The following is a 19,209-nucleotide window of genomic DNA, read 5'->3' on the forward strand; positions in this document are numbered from 1 at the left end:
CATTTCCTGACACGTGGTTGGAAAGAGAGGTGAGTGTCGGCGAGTCTCCTGCAGACAGCAGACAAGTAGCTTCTTCGCGCTTCACAATTTTAACATAACTATTGCAGATTGAAGCAAGATTGAAGCACGCAGCGTTACACTGCGGAGGCACCCCCGCCTATCAGCGAGAGTCCGGGATAACAGCTAACCCACCCACTGCCCCTCAGAAAGAAATCCAGGTACGCCAAAGGGTTTGACATCCGCGGTTTTAGACCGAGCTAGCAAAGTTAACGATCATCCATTAAGTACAGCACATGTTTGTGGCTTTTCAGGCGGCAGCATTCATGAGCATACAGCGTATGAACCATGTGTGGAGAAAATAGCTAGCGGCGCCTCCTTTTCAAATAAGTTAAGGTACGATACGTTTATTTTGAAGTTATGTGACCACCGACCTGCATGTCTCTGATAGGCTTGGTATTAAAAATCCTTTCTCACAATCTTTTTAAACAGAACCTCTGCATAATAAAAGGCCCCTCTCTATTTCGAATGATTGGACCGCGGGATCGCGTTATCCATGTGAAAAGGTAAAAAATCTGTGACTTCTGTCCCTGTGTTCTAGGGGGTCTTAACCTTGTAAATAGTGGCTAAATCAAGCTTCCTTTATTTTATAGAATATCACACTGACAGAGCCCTGAAGAGAATCTGTGATTCCATCCAGATTTGAAACGCGTCGGCATAACGGCGAATAGGCACTATTGATTGAGCAAAAGTATCAGTCATTTGTTAACTGTAACTGATTGTTGAGTACAAAGTGATTTTTCTGTTGCCTCTTCCTGTTGTTTTGACCCTGGTTGGGCTTTCTAATAAGTTGTACTTGTCACAAAGATTGATTATTTGTGCGAACATAATTGTTGTTTTTTCTTATTGTAAAAGAAGCTTGTTTATAACTGTGGATTTATTTGTACATAGTTATTGTTTGGTGTTTAGAACTGTTTGTATGATAGTTGTAAATAGTGTAAATGTTTGTAAGTAGTGTTTTTCTCAACTTCAACATGCCTTTCAAAATGGTTTAATAAAAAATTTCTAAAAGGGTTTGAATAAAATAACCCATACAAACAATAGTTTTTTTTTTCCCTTGTTTGTAATCTCAAAGTTGCGAGAGAAAATTATTTTCGGGGGACAACATTGCTTTTTGGTTTCATTATATTAGGTCCAGTTGACCCCCTGTCCCAGGACCAAACTCCGTTTCTTTGTAAATCCTCTTAAACTGGGTCATTTGCAGCATGCCATATCAGTGAATGAGAGCATGTGGTGTAATGGCCAGATGATGATCTGACGACCTTGAAAAGGGAACCCGAGACTCGGCGTTGGCTCAACACATCATATGAATCTGGGCAAATCACTAGGCCTGGGTGATAAATTTCGTTCCGCTTGCGGAATTTGCTGAATTTGGGTAATTTTGCGTTCCGCGGAGAACGAGGAATTTCCAAAAATTCTACGATCCGTAGCTTTACGGAATTTTTTTCTTATTTGCGCTTTCAAAATGTGAGATATTTCTCCCAAACAGCATTCGCGAACAGGAAAAAAGCATTGGTGGAATGCATGTCAGAGAGAGGTTATGGAGAGATGATGAGCACTGTTGGAGAATGGTAGTCAAGGAGTTAATGGATGGCAGTAAAAAAGACTGTTGCACACGGCACTACCAGTGTAAAAGCTGGACCTCCTTGTAATTACAGATTGCATGCTACCCGCAAAGCTGAGAGCAATACCCCACTTGCCTTCATCCAGCTCACTGAGACGGTCTGGGCCTTGCACGTCATAAAGGACTGAAGATCAGCTGCAAGGCGCCTTCCAGAAGCCACAGCTAGAATGATCTTAATATTTTACAAATTACACTGGTACAAATGAAAGCGCAGGACTCAAAGCAAAAAAGAGTCAGTCTCCATGACAGTCAATAGCCAAGGCATGCGGCTGGCTTGGTCCCTAAGTGTACGCCCCGTCTTTAGAATACTCACCCGCGTCTGTCTCCATGACAGTCAATAGACAAAGCGTGCGCCCCACTTGGTCCCTAAGGGTACGCCACATCTTTAGAATACTCACCGCGTCTGTCTCCATGACAGTCAATAGCCAAGGCGTGCGCCCAGCTTGGTCCCTAATTGTACGACGCGTCTTTAGAATACTCACCCGCATCTGTCAACAATACAGAAAACAGCCAAATAATGCCACCCACAATATTTTGGCAGAGACTCAGGTGCTTTACAACAGACAAACAGCCTGTCATACAGTATATGAAATCACATTTCATGCATAATTATATGTGTGTGTACATGGCTTCACATTTCATATTGTAGGGAGCACATTTTGGCACACAATCACTAGCTATGCCATGCTTCATGGAGACAAAAACCATTGTGTGTGATGCGCATCACACTGTAAGTGACAACTTTGCAGATCACTACCCAAGGCCTGTACACAGTTCCAGTTGCCCTTTGGGTGTTCACATGTTACATACACCCTCCTGGGCTAACATTGTGAGGTTAATCCAGATAATGTGTGTATTGTGCTATGCATATATGTCTTTTGGTATGTGGTAGATGTAAATCGTTTCCTACATCCATCAGAATATGGCATGTGGGTTGCTGTTGGGTCTGTGTGTCACAGACATCCATGTTTGACATGCAAAGTAATCTGGGAGCACATCATGTGTGTTTTATGGGTGTGATGGTACATGTACATGAGGCACTGCAATAATGACAGTGTCCATGTGGCATGACAAGATCCCTGTGTGTGGACCTTACAAACACTTGTCATTTTGACAACACATCTATCCTTATTAGTCACTGAGGTGTGTGTTTGGTATGTGACATTTGCTCAGATGTACCGTGACAGACCCCATATATTGTTCGCAGCACACCATCGCACTTGTGTCACCATCAGGAGATAAAATGTTCTGCGAGGGGCACATAGCTAGCATTTGTGTCCATGCTCAACAGCACATACCTGACTTCATTTAGTCGTGCTATGATGCAACAGGGGAATTATTGCATGTTCTTTGCCACATATGAAAGCACAATGTTAATCTTTCTTTGCTCACTTATGTACCGCGGGAGACCAGCTGTCCATAGACCCCAGACCTTGAAACTATGGCTGAACGTGACAGCACCAGACTACTAATTTAGGATTTGACTGAGCAGCTGGCACCACATTTGCAACCTGGACGGCCATATCCATCATGACCCCCAAGGTGAAGGTGATGGTAGCCCTACATTTCTTTGCCACAGGAACATTCCAGTACACTGTGGCTACTACTGGTGGGATGGCCCAGACAATGTTTACCCGTGTGCTATGCGATGTTTTGGTGGCTATGTTGATTTTGCTGAACCGGTACATAAAATTCTCAGTTCCACAACAATTTACTGATATCAAGAGTGACCTTTATGCTCTGGGAGGGATGCCAAATGTCATTGGCTCCATAGATGGGACACATGTGGCTTTGGTACCACCACAAGCAAATGAACAGACATACAGAAATTGTAAACATTTCACTCCATCAAAGCCCTGGTGAAAAGTGTGCCTGACATGACAATCTCACATGTCTGTGCACTTTTTCCTCGATGCGCATACGATGCATACATTTTTTTTTAACACAAACTTTATTGAGTTTTGTAAGTTGTGTACAGCTGTGAATAAATTACATCATGTATACATGTCATCATCAGCATCTTTTGAATCTAAGGTGCACCATGTGATATGTTAACAGTGATAAGTACAATAGTATTATCCTTTATAGTATCCATTTGTGCACAGCTATTGTGCATACAACAACAGAGGTAAAAACTTCAACAGATGTCATATCTAGCTACGTGTCATGTAGGTTATATTCATATACGCAACATCTATTCACAGACATACAAATATTAAAGCTGAATCATGTACAACAAAAAATTAACAATAAAGAACTGAGCTACTACCAACCGAGTGTCTGCCTCCTATATCTGGCGGGAAAGGCAGGGCGGTGGACTGCCGGACCAGACGGGGGGGAAGGAAGGGGGGAAAGTAAGGGGGGGGGGGCGGAGAGAGCAGGCGGGGAAGGGAGAGCACAGGCTAAGACCTCAATGATGCCTCATTCATCAGTAAGGGTTGTAGATTGTATTTTGAAACGTTCTAATAACTGAGCCCAGTCCATTGATATTGGTTTCTTTTGTAATATTCTATACTCTTCATGTTGCAGTGCCTCCCTCTCAGCAGTGGCCCATTGCATACCCTTCTCCTGCCACTTCCCCTCGCGAGGTGCCTTGTGTGATTTCCACCTCTGAGTGCTGAGCCACTTGGCCAATATCAAGGCTAGGGCCGTAAAACGCCGTAATACCTTTGCCTACTTAGGGAGAGGAAGGAGACCCAAAAAACAAGTTTCAGGAGCATTCCACATAGGGCATTCGGTGAGACGTGTAAGGCCCTGTATAACCTTTGTCCAGATTTCTAGAAGAGAGGGGCAGGCTCATAGCATGTGCAGAAAATCTGCCTCCGGTAGTGGCATCGAGGACATTCCAAAGAGGAGGTTGGGTACATACGCTTTATCACTCAGGATGTAAGGTAGGCCCTGTGTAGTGCAAACAATTGTATTGTTTTGAGTCGAGCATTTCCGGAAACAATCCTCAGATACTCAAGGATCTGTACAAATTCTCTGTCAGTAAACTCCCTGGCTATATCTACCTCTCATTTATGTTGAAGAGTCAACAGGGAGTGTTCTAGATGGGACTGTAAGCCACGGTATAGCCCTCTGACCAGATGACTACCATGACCCATTACATGCCGTTTCTGCAAGAGTGCGAGGGTCAGGGGCTCCTTCTGGTCAACCAACCAGTATTTCCACACATATTGTGTAATCGCAGCATGTGTTAAAAACAGCGTGGGAGGGGCTGAGTAAGTCTGCATGAATTTATTGTGGGGCATTAAGATCCAATCTAAAAATAAGTCACCCACTGTCGTCACTACAGTATCCACCCAGCTACATAATCTAGTGGTAGATAATATTCCCCGTAACATGGGCACGCCACAGTGGGGGACATTAGGGGCTTATGGCATTGTCGTGCCAATATATTTCAGTGCTAATTTCCAATGCTGGATTGCAATATGCAAGAGATATGGGGTAGATATGGGGGGACTCTTAGTCAGTTTGCACTGGGGCATAATAGTGATTGTAGGGAGCCAGCCTGCAACCGTTCGGGGGAATAACCAATCTCATATAATTTATGACCGACCAGCTAATAAGCCAACCACTGTAGCTGGCCCACTATAGAATAGGCTTTAAAATCCGGCACTCCCATTTCCCCTTCGGTATTGGCAACCGCATTTTGGGAAGAGCCAATCTGTGACGACCTTGTCCCCATATTAATGAGGTTAATAAGGTATCAAGTGCTCTGTAAGTCCAAGCAGGAAGGACCATGGGGAGATTCACAAAGTGGTACAATATACGAGGGAGCACAACCTTCTTAGAGATGGCTATACGGCCGGCGATTGTGAGAGGCAGAGTGGTCCAAAACGCTACTTGGTCCTAAGATTGTTAAGTGTACGTACCACATTTCCATCGATGTTTTTGGAGGTGGACCTGTAAATATTGATCCCTATATATTTAAAGGTAGAAGGCTCCACCTTAAACTTCCTTGGATCAAATTGGAAAAGAGGGCAAGTATATATATCATAGAAGGAGAAAGCTACTGATTTGGAAGCGTTAAGGTGCAAATCTGAGATGTCTCCAAATTGCTCAAACAGCGAGGGCACATGCGTTGTGTCTACATGTAGGTCTGCAAAGTAGAGCATAAACTGAGACAGCGTGAATTACCCAGCGTACTGGAATCCCAAATGGATCCATCGTGCAGTGCAAACGTTGTGCCGGGGGTTCTAAGACGAGCACAAACAACACGGGTGACGCATACATTATGAGGAATAGGAGGATCCCACAGATGATGTCCCAGCTGCAAAACCAGTGTGCCTGGCTTGTTGGTCTGTAATGTCTGTTTACCTTGTGTGCTTTTTGTATCTCTGGTTTTAACCATCTTCTCAGAACCATGATAAGTTTTTTTGTTTGTATGTAGGTGACTCCGGAAACCCCAACATGCCGTGGTTGCTGACACCACTCAGGAACCCTGTTAACCCTGCTGAGATATGTTATAATGAGGCACAAGGGCAGACCAGGCAAGCGGACATTTGGACTACTAAAAAGCAGATTTCGCTGCCTGGAACGGACAGTAGGATCCTTCCAATACGCACCTGAAAAGGTGTGTAAGATCATCATTGTGTGTTGCATGCTATTCAACCTGGCAGTGAGGGAAGAGCTACCTCTCATCCAAGATGATGAAGACCAGCAGCCTCCAGCAGGGGAGGATCCAGCTCTGGGTCATGTTGCCAGTGATGATGAGGGTGAGGGTGATGTTCGGAGCCAGCTCATCAGCAACGCTTTCTCATGATTGTGAGTATGCAGTGATAAGTTGACTCAGCTCTTTTCTTTGCCTGACATGTGTATGTAGTGCAATGTCTCTGTGTACACATGTGGCTGCATGCTACTTGACCTGATCCTTGCAGCTATGTGTCTATTGAGTTAGTATGTTCTCCATTACAGTGTTGACATGTATCCTAGGTTGTTGCCACGAATCATGTGACTTGTTTGTGGAATGTGTATTTCGAGATGTATGCAGATATTTAGGTATTTCAATATTGTTCTATGTCTGTCCTTCACAGGGTCCTTTGGCTTTTGTCTGGTGTTATGTGACCTCCAGAACACACAATGCTGTTACAGAGTGTAACTTTTCTTTGAAACCGAATGAGCTTCCACACAACCCAGTGCTGACATTTTTGATCCTCTTTGTTGCTCTGTGCACATTGTCACAATGCGGTTACCTTCTATCTGTTGTTGAGGAGACATGGTGTTATTGTGTAATAAACCTGTACTCTACATTGGGGTGTGCCTTGTCTGTATACACACAACAACAATTCCTTGGCATACTGTACCTGTTGCTTGATAGCCACTTTTTCTAAATGAGTTTAGTGTATGTGAATTTTGGTGTCTTTTCAGTTCAATATAGTGGAGGCAATGAGAATGTGTGGCCTGGAAATGTTTTGTTGTATTAACCTTGCAGTGTGTATCTCTCATATGTGTCACTTCTCCATGACTCACAAGACTGTGTTTTAATTGCTGTTGTTGTTTTCCTGAACAGTATTTGCTTAGCAGGTCATTATCTCTATGTCACAAACCAAGTTTAATTTACCCCAGAGACAAGTATTGTGTGATCAAGATTTAATTCATATGCATGTGTGAAATAGTACACAATATTGAGAGTGCTGTAGAGTGTGATATAAATCCAAAGTTCACAGAGGAGTTGTTGGTGTTGGTAGATGAAATATTCAGAGCCAAGTCCACAGTCATTTGGGTCATTGTTCCAACTTAGACCCTCCATCCCTTGTAGGAGAGTTCCTTGTCAGTCAACTAGGTGAACAGTTTGCACACAATTGAGGATATCAGGAGCAGGTGTTCACTTCCTGGGGGGTATGTATGGCCATCTGTCTCTCAATTGCTCTTCTTCGGACGTCCCCTCTTCTTCTTTTTGGGAGACCCTCGGGTGCAGGCTTCAGCGGTGCTGGGGACTCTGTCCCCTGTGGCAGTTGCAGGTGTTGTGGCAACAGATGTAGTGGGCACACAGGGAGGTGTGGTCATGTTGTCAGCAATCTGGCGGAGGCATGTGAGTATATCCCTGTGCACCGCAGTAGGGTCATCCATTTTACCATTTTGGACTCCATCCTGAACATTTGGGTCTCCACCTTTGACGTTTGGGAGTACATTCAGGAATAATGGGCTGCCTGCTGATGTTGTATGTCCCTGAGGATCCCAACCACCTGGCCGAAGTGTCTGGTGCATTCTTGGTACGCATTTATGATGCATTCTAACTTTGGGTCATCTTGCACAGCAGCACCATCTTCAAGACGTGACCTCACCCCGCGCACCCTCACACTACCCCTACCCACACAAGCAGGACCTGCCATTGCTGGCACAGACAACACTGAGCCTCCTTCACTGTTGACAGTGGTGTTGTTGTTCGCCAACTATGGAGTGCCCTGTGTAGCTGTGCCTTTACAGGTGCTGGTGCTGCATGCCGATCCACACCGGAGCGACCAGGTTGTTCATCGTCATCCGAAGAAGACTGAGAAACATCCACACCGGAGATCTCTGGGGCAACCAGCTTCTGGGACTGGGATTCTTGTTCTGTTCCTGCAGCGTCCCTAGCAGGCCCTGTGGGTAGGAGAAACACACAATGTATGTTGTGGTTTTGCACACATCAATGGATCACACACATTACAGTTGCTATTGTACTTCATGATGAGTGTATGTGCATTGCATTGTGCTCAATTGTCACAGACAGAGGCCTATATTGGTTAAAGACATTGGAATTACAACATGAAGCGTTTTGATGAGCATGTAGAGCTTTGTGCATGAGAACCTCATGTATTGATTCATTGACCGTACATAGCCATTGAGACTCAAGTGCCACCCTGGGCCAGACACAGGTGTGTAGTTTTTTTCTGCATTTATGCTTTCCCAATGACCTACGAGCACCTCCTCTTACAATGTGTGTCAATATTTGGGTATGTGTGCTGCCATTAGCGTGTGTATTTTTGATTCACATTGGTGTGTCACACATCATAGTCACAGTCCTGTATGTATGTGATGAATTGAGAGGTACTTTTTGGGTGTATCTGTTCCTAGTTCTCATCTCATTGCACTCACGTGATTGTGTTACCATTACAAATGAAGTTGTTGCTGAGGTTTGTATGTGATGATGTCATTTATCTTGTCCATAACCTCCATGGAAAGAGGAGTCAGGCAAGGATGCTTGCTTCCTGTTCCATGCTGATTCCAGTGATTTCCAGAGGTTTGTGTGTTTGTGTTATGGTGCTGGAAGTTGTACGCCTCCTCCAAACTAGTCCAGATAACTCCTTGTGTGTCTTGGTAGTACTTTTCCACTCACTGTGAGGTGAGCATGGTGCATGGTGGTGTTCCTGGGCCATGTGGGAGGAGGAATGTCGACTGTGATTACGACTCGCATCATGATTTTGGCTACACCCACCTTCACAGCAAACCATACTTTCCTTCCTGTGATGCAGCTTCCCTGTGAGTGAGTGATGCAGTGCTGGCAAGGTGTCAGACAGTGGTGTCCTGGTATTTGTTTGAGCATGACTCTCCCAACATGGCCTTGTGCTGCCTACACCAGAGGCCAGTGTCAGCCATTTTGGCAGTACTTTTACAACTCCCTGTGAGGTGAGTATGGTGGTGTTCCTGGGCCATGTGGGAGGTGGCCTGTTGACTGTGACTATGACTCGCATCATGCTTTTGGCTACACTCACCTTTCCAGCAAACCCAACCTTTCTTCCTGTGACTCTGCTTCCCTGGGAGTGAGTGAAACTGTGCTGGTAAGATGGCTGATGGCGTTTGTTGGTGTTTTAAGCCAAAGACTTTCTGTATCTGTTACTAAGTTTATACATGTTATGACATAGTTACATGTTACTCTGAGACTGCAGTTATTGTGTTTATCTAAATGGCATACACATCACATGATATTTAGCTTTGGGTTGATATGACTTTGCTAACAGTGAATGGTTTCACTGACCCCTGACAGTGATGTCTGTGGGTGAGTTTTGCCTCACACTTTTGACTAGTTGTTTATGTACTCACCAGGCTCTGGTATTCCTGTTAATCCATAGATGCCCTCCAGTGGGAGGATGGCCCGCACCTTTCCCTCCCAGGAAGTGAAGTGCGTAGGTTTTGCAGTGGGCCACCGCCGGTCTGCAGGCTCAGGGCATGGTCTCTACCAATCAGCTTCTTGACCCTCCTTCGCATATCATAGTACCTGTTCCTGATTTTGTTCATTGTGCGCAGGCAAGGTGCTTGTACGTTCAGCTTGTTCACAATGCTCTCCCATATCTGGGTTTCCTGGGACATGGGGGTCTGTTGGACCAATGTGCCAAATAACTGTAGCTGTACTCTGAGAAGTTCATCTACCATGAATTACAACTCACTATCTGTGAACTTTGGATTGTTCAATGGGGGCATGGTGATGGGTGGTGGTGGAGATGGATGTGTCTGTGACTGTGAAAATGAGGGTGAGTGAGTGTAAGTGAAGCTGGGTGTTTGTGAGTGTGCTTTTAGAGAGGTGCTAGTGGTGTTAAGGTTGTGTAGTGGGTGAGTTGTGAGTGTGTCTATCAGTGCAGTGTGGTAGTGTTCTCTGCTGGCTATTCTGTGGAATATGCAAAGGATCATGCTTAGGATTTTGGGCCTTTATATAGGTGGAGTTGTGGGTGTGTCTTACATGACTTGGGATTTTTCTTTTCTTTGACAATGCTTCTTCAGTCGGCAAAATGCACACGCACACAGCGTTGCTGAGACTCTCGTGGAAACGTTTGTGTTCCTGTATTTCCACAACAGGGAGCCAGCTCACCTTGGGCCCTTGGGGATAAGTTACTTCAAGACACAGCACAGCAAAGTCCTTGCAAGCAGGGGGACACAGCACACAACAAAGTCCCTTTAGCCTTTCCTTGGTTAAAACAGCAAACTGCAGGCCGGCCCCAGAACACACAGCAAGGGTCAGTCTGTTCCTTCAGTCGCTTCATTGGTTTCTTCCTTGGCAAAGATTCCTCTTGACCACAAAGTAGTTCCAGTCTTGTTCAATCTTGATGAAGCCATTCTCGAAATTCAGGGGTTTCAGCTCTCATAGTTATACCCCTCAATGGATTTGATGTCTTTGTGTTCAGGATGGCACTGACCCCTGTTCAAACCAGTTCTGGGTGACTCCCTGTAAGTGACACCTTCTTCCTTTGATTAGTAGGGGTCTGGATTCTCAATCACTCAGCAGGAGATGGAACCATTGTTTTATTGCAGCAACCCATGCCTCTTCACCTCTAGGGGCTACTCCTCCCCCTACACTCCAGATGCAGGTCAGCCTGTTGCCGTCTCACCTCCTTCCCTGGGACAAGACATTCCCCAGATCCTATTGCTTTTAAATCCAGACAGTCAATCCACAACCAGGCAGAGACACCAGAAATGTTAGAGCACAGAAACCCAGCCACTTCTAAAAGAGTGGCTTATAAACACATAATGCAAAAACGACCTTCATAGAAAGATGTGTTATTAGATTGTGAGTTCAGGCATACTAATCTTCACCTTGCCATCTTAAACCTTTGGGAAGATAGACTGGAAAACATATTACAAAGACTCCCAATTCTGTCCTATGGGCAAGATGGCCTTTTAACAGTGAAAAACAAATGGAGATAATTTCACTGTCAGGACATGGCACACACCTTAGTACATGTTCTACCTTTCACATGCACTTCACCCATGCCTAGGGGGCACCTTGGCCCTACCATAGGGGTGTCTGATGTATATAGAAAGGGAAGGGTAATGTCTGGCAAGTGGGTGCACTTTTCAGAACAACATGGCGGTTGAACAAACTGTGCACAGGCACTGCAATGACAGGTCTGAGTTCCCTCTTTAAGGCTACTGGTGTGGGTGGCACAAGTAGTGCTGCAGGCCCACTAGTAGATTGTTCATATCCTGCCCTGGCACACATAGTGCACTTTACTAGGGACTTCATTAGTAACACAAATATACCAATCACGGACAACCAATTACCATTATACTTTAAACAGGAAGCACTTGCATTTTGACACGGATCAGCAGTGGCAAAGTACCCAAAGCATCTAAGTCAGTCAACAATAGAGGAGGTAGAGGCAAAAAGTCTGGGGTAATCACACCAAGAAATGCCAGGTCTAACAACATTCTGACCTTTTACCTAGATACAACACTGCACTCAGAACACAGGTTTTTCCCTAGTTCAAAAGTCATACATTATGCATGAGGCTTCTTGGAAACACAGCAGGACTGACAGCAGGACAAACATCTCCTGTACAATATCTCTGTATAAATTTCATACTCGACATCATCCTTTAGGCCGACACAGTGGCACAGCAAGGTAGGACCCCTGGGGAGACCTGTGGGCATATATACATCATGTCTTGCTTACAACGACAGAGAAGACCGTGACCTTTCATCTGACTCACTGACCAGAGACACTGAGGTTCCTGTATGCAGACACTCCAGCTCGCAGTGGTCTAACATCCCTCGGGGGGTGTCCAGCTCGAGACCAGGACGGGGTCCATATTCTCTCATTTCTCAGGTAATGAGGTTTACTAGATCCTAGAGGGATTCTTGGCATTACACCTACATAGATTCTAGGTATATTTAGGTACATCTAGTTAGGGAGAGATCGTAGGACTGCACACTTTTATCATGTGTTTTATATACTTGTATGTATTCATGATTATTGCAAAATAGTAGAACTGTCCCATCCCTTTACTTTCGTAGTACTGCTTATGATATATCTGTGCTACTGTCTAATGGTTGTTACAACACATCTATTTTACACTAGAATAACAACTGTTCAATAAATTCCTATTAAAACGCCCAAACTGTTTATTCTGTGTATCTCTGAGACAAACTAAGTGAGCACGAGTGACTGAGCGAAAGGTAGTATATTGGTTGTCATGTTCTGAGGTTGCCAGAAACTATTCTCGCCCCGATAAGAAAAGATTCTAGTGGCACTGTGAGCTAACTGATACAAATAGGCTAACATTTCCGGTGGGGTTCCACAGAACCAGTCTACCACCAATACCACAGTTTATGTTATCCAAACGTGCAGATCCTGTATAGGGGATATGCGAACTACACAACACTGCAAGATTACTTCACAAGCAAAAGGTAAGACTTGTGGGGTTTTGACACCCAGATGAGAACTGGATAGTAACTGGTGATGGTAACACAAACACAGTTTCGCTAGAAGATGACACAACCACAATGCTGGAGGTTCATTGGAACAGTTTCAACATCTTCAAAAGGTGACAGGCTAGGATAGGACCTCATTGCAGCTTTTCACTCAATACATATGAGAACTTGAAATGACAGATTCTCATAAGACCAGCCGGCAAATTCTTCCTTCTGTTGAGAACATTCAAATTACAAAAAGAATAGACTATAACTTAGAAAGTTTAAATTGGACTGGGACACTTCACGATCTACTTGATAAAATAGACTATTTGATCTCTCAACTGAGCAGCTCACTATAAGGATCATGCCTAAGCACAGTCAAAGCGATAAAACTTTAGGAAGATTGCATAATAGGGGCCAATTTTAAAAAGCACATTTACACAATGCTTTGCAACAAAGGGATACTTCCTGCAGCATTTCATGATTTTGCAAATACCAGAAAGAAAAACAAAATGCCTTCCTACCCTTTGGTGTCGATCTATACTCAACAGTGAAACCAATAGAAACATTATATATAAAATGGCAATGTGGAATATAAAACACAAGGCCAGGGCTAATTATTGAACAAACTCCCATCAGCGTATAACAAAAACAATTTCAGATTATGCTGGGAAATCATCAATGACCTGACCAACAACCATGTAACTGTGCAAAGTCAACACATTTCTGATGAATAATGGATTACATTTTTCAAAGACTTGTATGGTAACATGAATATGTGTTGCGCTCTTGAAGCTGTTTCCTCAGGCAAGTAATTTGAAATCCTAGTTGATAATTCCCATGGGTCTACATTGGTAGACTGGCCTGGGATTAGTAAAAAGTTAACTTCTTCAATAATCCAAAACGGCAAGCAAAATAATGCCTGAGATCTCACTAGTCTACTAGCAGCTTTCTTAAAACACAACCATGTATATTGGTCCACAGTTCTCACCCCTTTATTCGCCCTATGCATATCTTCACAAGTTATCCCAAAGTTGTGGCAGTACTCTTTCCATCAACCCATCTGTAAAAAGGCTATCCCCCCAGAGCCAGCAAATTATAGTTTAACAGCCCTGATCAATGTAAAATATTTTGCGAAATATACCGCAAATTGCATACTGCATAACTCCGAACTCTGGATTGCAGATTAAGATAGTATTTCCTTTATACAAATTGGCTCTCACTTAAGCATCCGTACCGAGATTAACATTTTAACACTAGCTAGCATTACAACAAAGGTTACATTAGCAAAATCACTCTTATAACATCACATAAAATAAGATAACTCGTAAAGCGTACATTCACCCAAGGGAAATCTTGGCGCTGAATAACAGATGTGTATTGTTACCCAACTCAATGGTACTCATTTTATAGACTTTAAAGCCTACGTTGTGCAATGGAAGTAATACACGAGAAATTACTCTAGGTAAAACAGCTCAAGTAAATAATTCCACACTCTTTGTTAAAGGCCAGTTACTGTCTACTGATATGTGCGCCCGGGTCAAGATAGGCAATAAGGAGGAAAATCCCAACAACAAATGAACTCTATCAAGGCCGTGTACTGGCCCCTATTTTGTTTAACCTTTTCACTGAAGACCTTTTGATTCTCTCAAAAATGTGCCTGCAGATTTACCAAGACTGGGACAAAAACAACTACCAGTTCTTCTGTATGCAGATGCCACCATACTAATCAGCAAAACTCCCATTGGTCTCCAAAAAATCCCAGATAAAGTGCTTATTTCTCTAAAAACATGATGGAAATAAATCTAGACAAATCTAAGACAACGATTATTGGCAAAAAAAAAGTAAAAAAAGGTTCTTGGTTTTTGCATTAAAAAATTGCAATAAAACATGAATAAATAAATATTTTAGCATAATATTTGACCATAGAGGGACTCTCAATGAACACACATTCGCTCTGGAATTAAAAGCTAACTCTTGGAGTCAAGCTTTTGCATCATTACAAACTAAAGTTCAGTGTCCATCTCTTGAGGCCTCAAGGTAATGAAAAACAAATTATAACAAACCCTATCATATGGTCTAGCTGCATTGCCAGAATTCGGCGCTTCTTTGATAAATGCATCCATTAACAAGGTTTACTGGCATGGGTTATACATTCCAGGACACATGCCTCACGTGCACATCTCCGCAATCAAAAGGCCAAAAGATTGTCGTCTTTTGCTAAAACAACGAACAAATTAAAGTGGAGCTGTGAAAACTTGCTCAGTTATCAAATTTTGCATAAAAATAATTTGAAGAACTCTCCAAACTTTTATGATCCACAAATAAACACACTAAGGGCCAGATGTATGAACATTTTGCGAGAGCGAAATCGTGTGCAAATCGTTTTGCGCATTCAAAATCGGTCATACGCAATTTACGATAGTCACTCGCAAATCTATCATTTGTGATGCAACTGAATACAGACTCAAAAATAGCGGGCTGAAAAAGTGTGTCCCAATTAGAGACTCGCAATTAGCGAGTCACTAATCATACGGCCACATGCATCAATGTTGCCGTTTGTGAATCCTTAATTGCGAAAATTAAGGAATCGCAATTAAGGATTCGCAAACGGCAATGAATTAATAATTCGCTTTTTTTTTAGCGATTCGGTAATTTTCCTTAATTGTGATTCTCTAATTGAGAATCGCAATTAAGGAGTTTCTACACATTCATTCCTATGGTCCTAGAGGCCCATAGGAATGAATGGGAGAGCATTCTCAATTTGCAATTCATCATTGTGAATTCGCAAATTGAGAATGCAATTTCAAGGGTGCAGGGGTGTCCAAAAGACACCCTGTTGCACCCCGGAAATTTGCTTTTGGATACATCTTACACACACACATGCCCCAAGGGCACGTGTGTGTGTAACATGTAACAAAGAAAAATGCATTTAAAAGCATTTTTCTTGATTTTCACAAATTACCATGAAGGTCTACTTCATGGTAATTTGCATTTCTAATTTCAAAATTCGCAATTTATAAAAGTATGATGAATTGTATTTAAGGAATCTCAAATTGAGATTCCTTGAAAGCATTCGCAATTTAAGAAATCGCAATTGTGCACTTTCTTAAATTGCGAATTTCTGAAAAGGGTTGGTGCATCCCAAATCAGGAAATTGCATTCGCAAACGGCCGAAAAATGCGATTCGCACCGTTTGCAAATGCAATTTACCTTGATGCATGTGGACGATAGTGTACAGAGCAGTCGCAATTTGCGATCATGCGCAAATTCTCTTGTTTGCGCTTGCAATTTACCATAAATTCAAAACAGGTATTAACCAGGCCCAAACTATGATAAACAGCCCCAGAATGCATCGGGAACTTTCAACAATTGCTGCCCTGTATGTGATAGCGAGAAGGATGCAAATACTAGCTGCATAGCAGAGAAGGCCGAGACAGGAGAGTGTATTCAGAGTCAGGCTATCCTTGGTTGAGAAGATAGAAGAAGAGAGATATGAGCAGTACAGGCTGAGTAGACAGTGATCCTAGACTTAATTGGCACCTTGAAGCCACAACTAGAAAGCAGAAGCCAGTGCAGCAATGCAGTCCCCACCCTTGTTCAGGCCTTGTGCTCCCTCCACCTATTGGCCACATGTAGTTACCAAGATGTCATTGCAGTGGCTGGAGGGGTGTCGCAGAACGCCCTTTCTTGTTTTTTCCACAATATCTTAGATGCCATGCTCCGCCACATACACCAACACATCCATCTGCCTAGGGATGATGTTATCATTGGGTGCATAGATGTTACCCATGTGCCCGTATGTCCCCCATTTCGCATTGCATACATATTCCGTAATAGAAAAGGCACACATTCCCTCAACATCCAAGTTGTCTGCAATGCATACAACATCATCAGGAACATTGTAGCCAAAACTCCAGGGAGCACCCATGACTCAAATATGTTTAGGCACACTGTCATATACCAGAAAAAGGTGACTTTGATGAAGGATACCTACTAGGTAGTGAAATTTCATGTCATAGTGAGATGTAGTGTCACTCTAATGTATGTCTGCATGTGGTCTTACAATCATACATCTCACAACAGGTGTCAGTGCGTATGCCCTGCGGATATGGATATCACACCGTACGTGTCTCCCAACAACCCACATGAAAGGAATGTATAACATTACAACGCATACATTTACAAAGCATGCACTTATAACACAATTTTTACATCGCAACATCCACTACAAAGCCTTCCATTACATCGCATGACACTATATCGCATAATAAAAAACTACCTTTACAATGCATTCCATTACATCGCATGCTACCTTTACAATGCATACCATTACAACGCATACCATTACAATGCATACCATTACATTGTATTTAATGTAAGTATTGGCTAGTATAGGGGTAAAAATTACTATTCTAACTCCAGGGGGTGCAACAGTAGGGTAACTATTGGATGGTGTAGGGGTACGAATTACTATTCTAACTCCAGGGGGTGCAACAGTGGGGTAAGTGTTGGCTAGTGTTGGGGTTAAAATTACTATTCTAAGCCCCAAGGGGTGCAACAGTAGGGTAAGTGTTGGCTAGTGTAGGGGTACTATGTATTGTAATGGTATGCGTTGTAATGGTATGATTGTAATGCCTGCGTTGTAGTGGCATGGGATGTAGTGTCATGCGTTGTAATGGTATGTGTTGTAATGCATGCATTGTAGTGACATGCGTTGCAAGGGATGTTGCGATGTAATGACTGCGTTGTAAGTGTAGTGCGATATAATGACTGCGTTATGAAGGTTGTTTCCCCATGAAAGGCTTTTACAACATGGCTCATAGGTGCACCAGGTCTGGGATTGAGCGCACATTTGGCATCCTAAAATCCCAATTCCGGTGCCTTACGAGGACTGTCTGCAAAATAGTGGATACCTGTGCCATTCTCCACAACATTGCCGGCAGGCATGGCTTGTCCATGAAGGAGTCTAAATCTGACATGGAGGATAATGACCGTGGACCAACAGCCAAACGAGGAATGCACAGCAGCAGAGGGGAGGAGTCCCAGGGAACAGACAGCCAGAAATTCTTACCCATTGACATTCTACCCAAAACAAATGTCAATACAAAAAGTATGCAGTCATAAGGTAACATAAGTTATTGTTTTGTGACACAAGAGAGAGATAGGATAAGGGTTGTTTTGCCTCTGTGGACACACCATTTGACTACCTCTAAGTGGACTTCCTTAAATTTTTAGGGTATTGGTAACACTATGCTGTTTCTATTAGGATTTATGTTGTGTATATATTTTGCTTTATGTACATTTGTATGTCTTTATATATTAAATGTTATTTTGATTTGCAGACCGGTTCCATCATGTATGTGTATCCTATATTAAATTGGGTGATACATGTCTAATAGGATTTAAAGACTAAGTTGAGGGTAATTAATTGTTCCCTACACTTGAATAAAAGTAATATATCAATACCTCCGTATCATTGTTCGCTTATATATGATTCTGTCCTTTATTCAGATACAGGAGGGTGTGTTGGGTATACCCCTGAGATATATATTCTTCTTGGGAGAAAGCAGCAGTTCCAATTCAGGGCAGGTATTTGGATGCTGAGAGTTCAAGTAGGATGAGGGCCACTATTTCTCCTCAATCGAGGATCATCGTGATATTGTCAGTAGCAGTGCTAGGAAGCCTGATTCCATGGTGCCTAAGAGTTGAGGTGCTTCAACATAGTGGGAAAGTTGCTTGTTGATGGCTTTCTCCATGACCTTGGCCGGGTAAGTTTGTTGAGAGATTAGTCAGTAGTTTGCTAGTTGGGTGGGGTCTGCTGTAGGTGTCTTTAGACATGGGTTGACTGCTTTATATTTCAAGGCCTTCAGGAATGTCAAAGTGGTGATGCATGAGGGTAAGGATTTCCCTGATTGGTGAAGTGCCCATGTTGTAGGTGTGGTGGGGGTAGGAGTCTGTTGGTGTACCATAGTGCAAGATCTCCATGATGTTGGCTGTCTCTTCCATGGAGATTGCTTGCTTCCCACATAGCCAGAGTGTTTACAAAGTTATTTGTGGTTAGGTTGGAGGTGAGGCTGCAGAGTTTTGGTTCATGGTCGAAACTGTTGTATATGGCTTTGGTCTTTGTTAGAACTGGGATTCCTGGTTGGCTGAGGAATGCACCCAGGACAGACAGAAACCACCTCTCTACTCAGGACAAGCTGAGTACACACTAAAAGATAGCCTGTGCTCACCCTCTTATAGCTTGACACAAAGCAGTCTGGCTTATCTAAAGAGGCAATATGCAAAGTATGTGTGCAACACAGACACACAGTAACACAATGAATACACCACAAAAAGACACATAGATTTTGAAATATAGATTATATTATGAACAAAAGAAGAGACCAAAACGACGACATTCCAATGTATAGAAGTTG

Source organism: Lissotriton helveticus, chromosome 5_1 (genome assembly GCF_964261635.1).
Source record: "Lissotriton helveticus chromosome 5_1, aLisHel1.1, whole genome shotgun sequence".
Classification (NCBI taxonomy): Eukaryota; Metazoa; Chordata; class Amphibia; order Caudata; family Salamandridae; genus Lissotriton; species Lissotriton helveticus.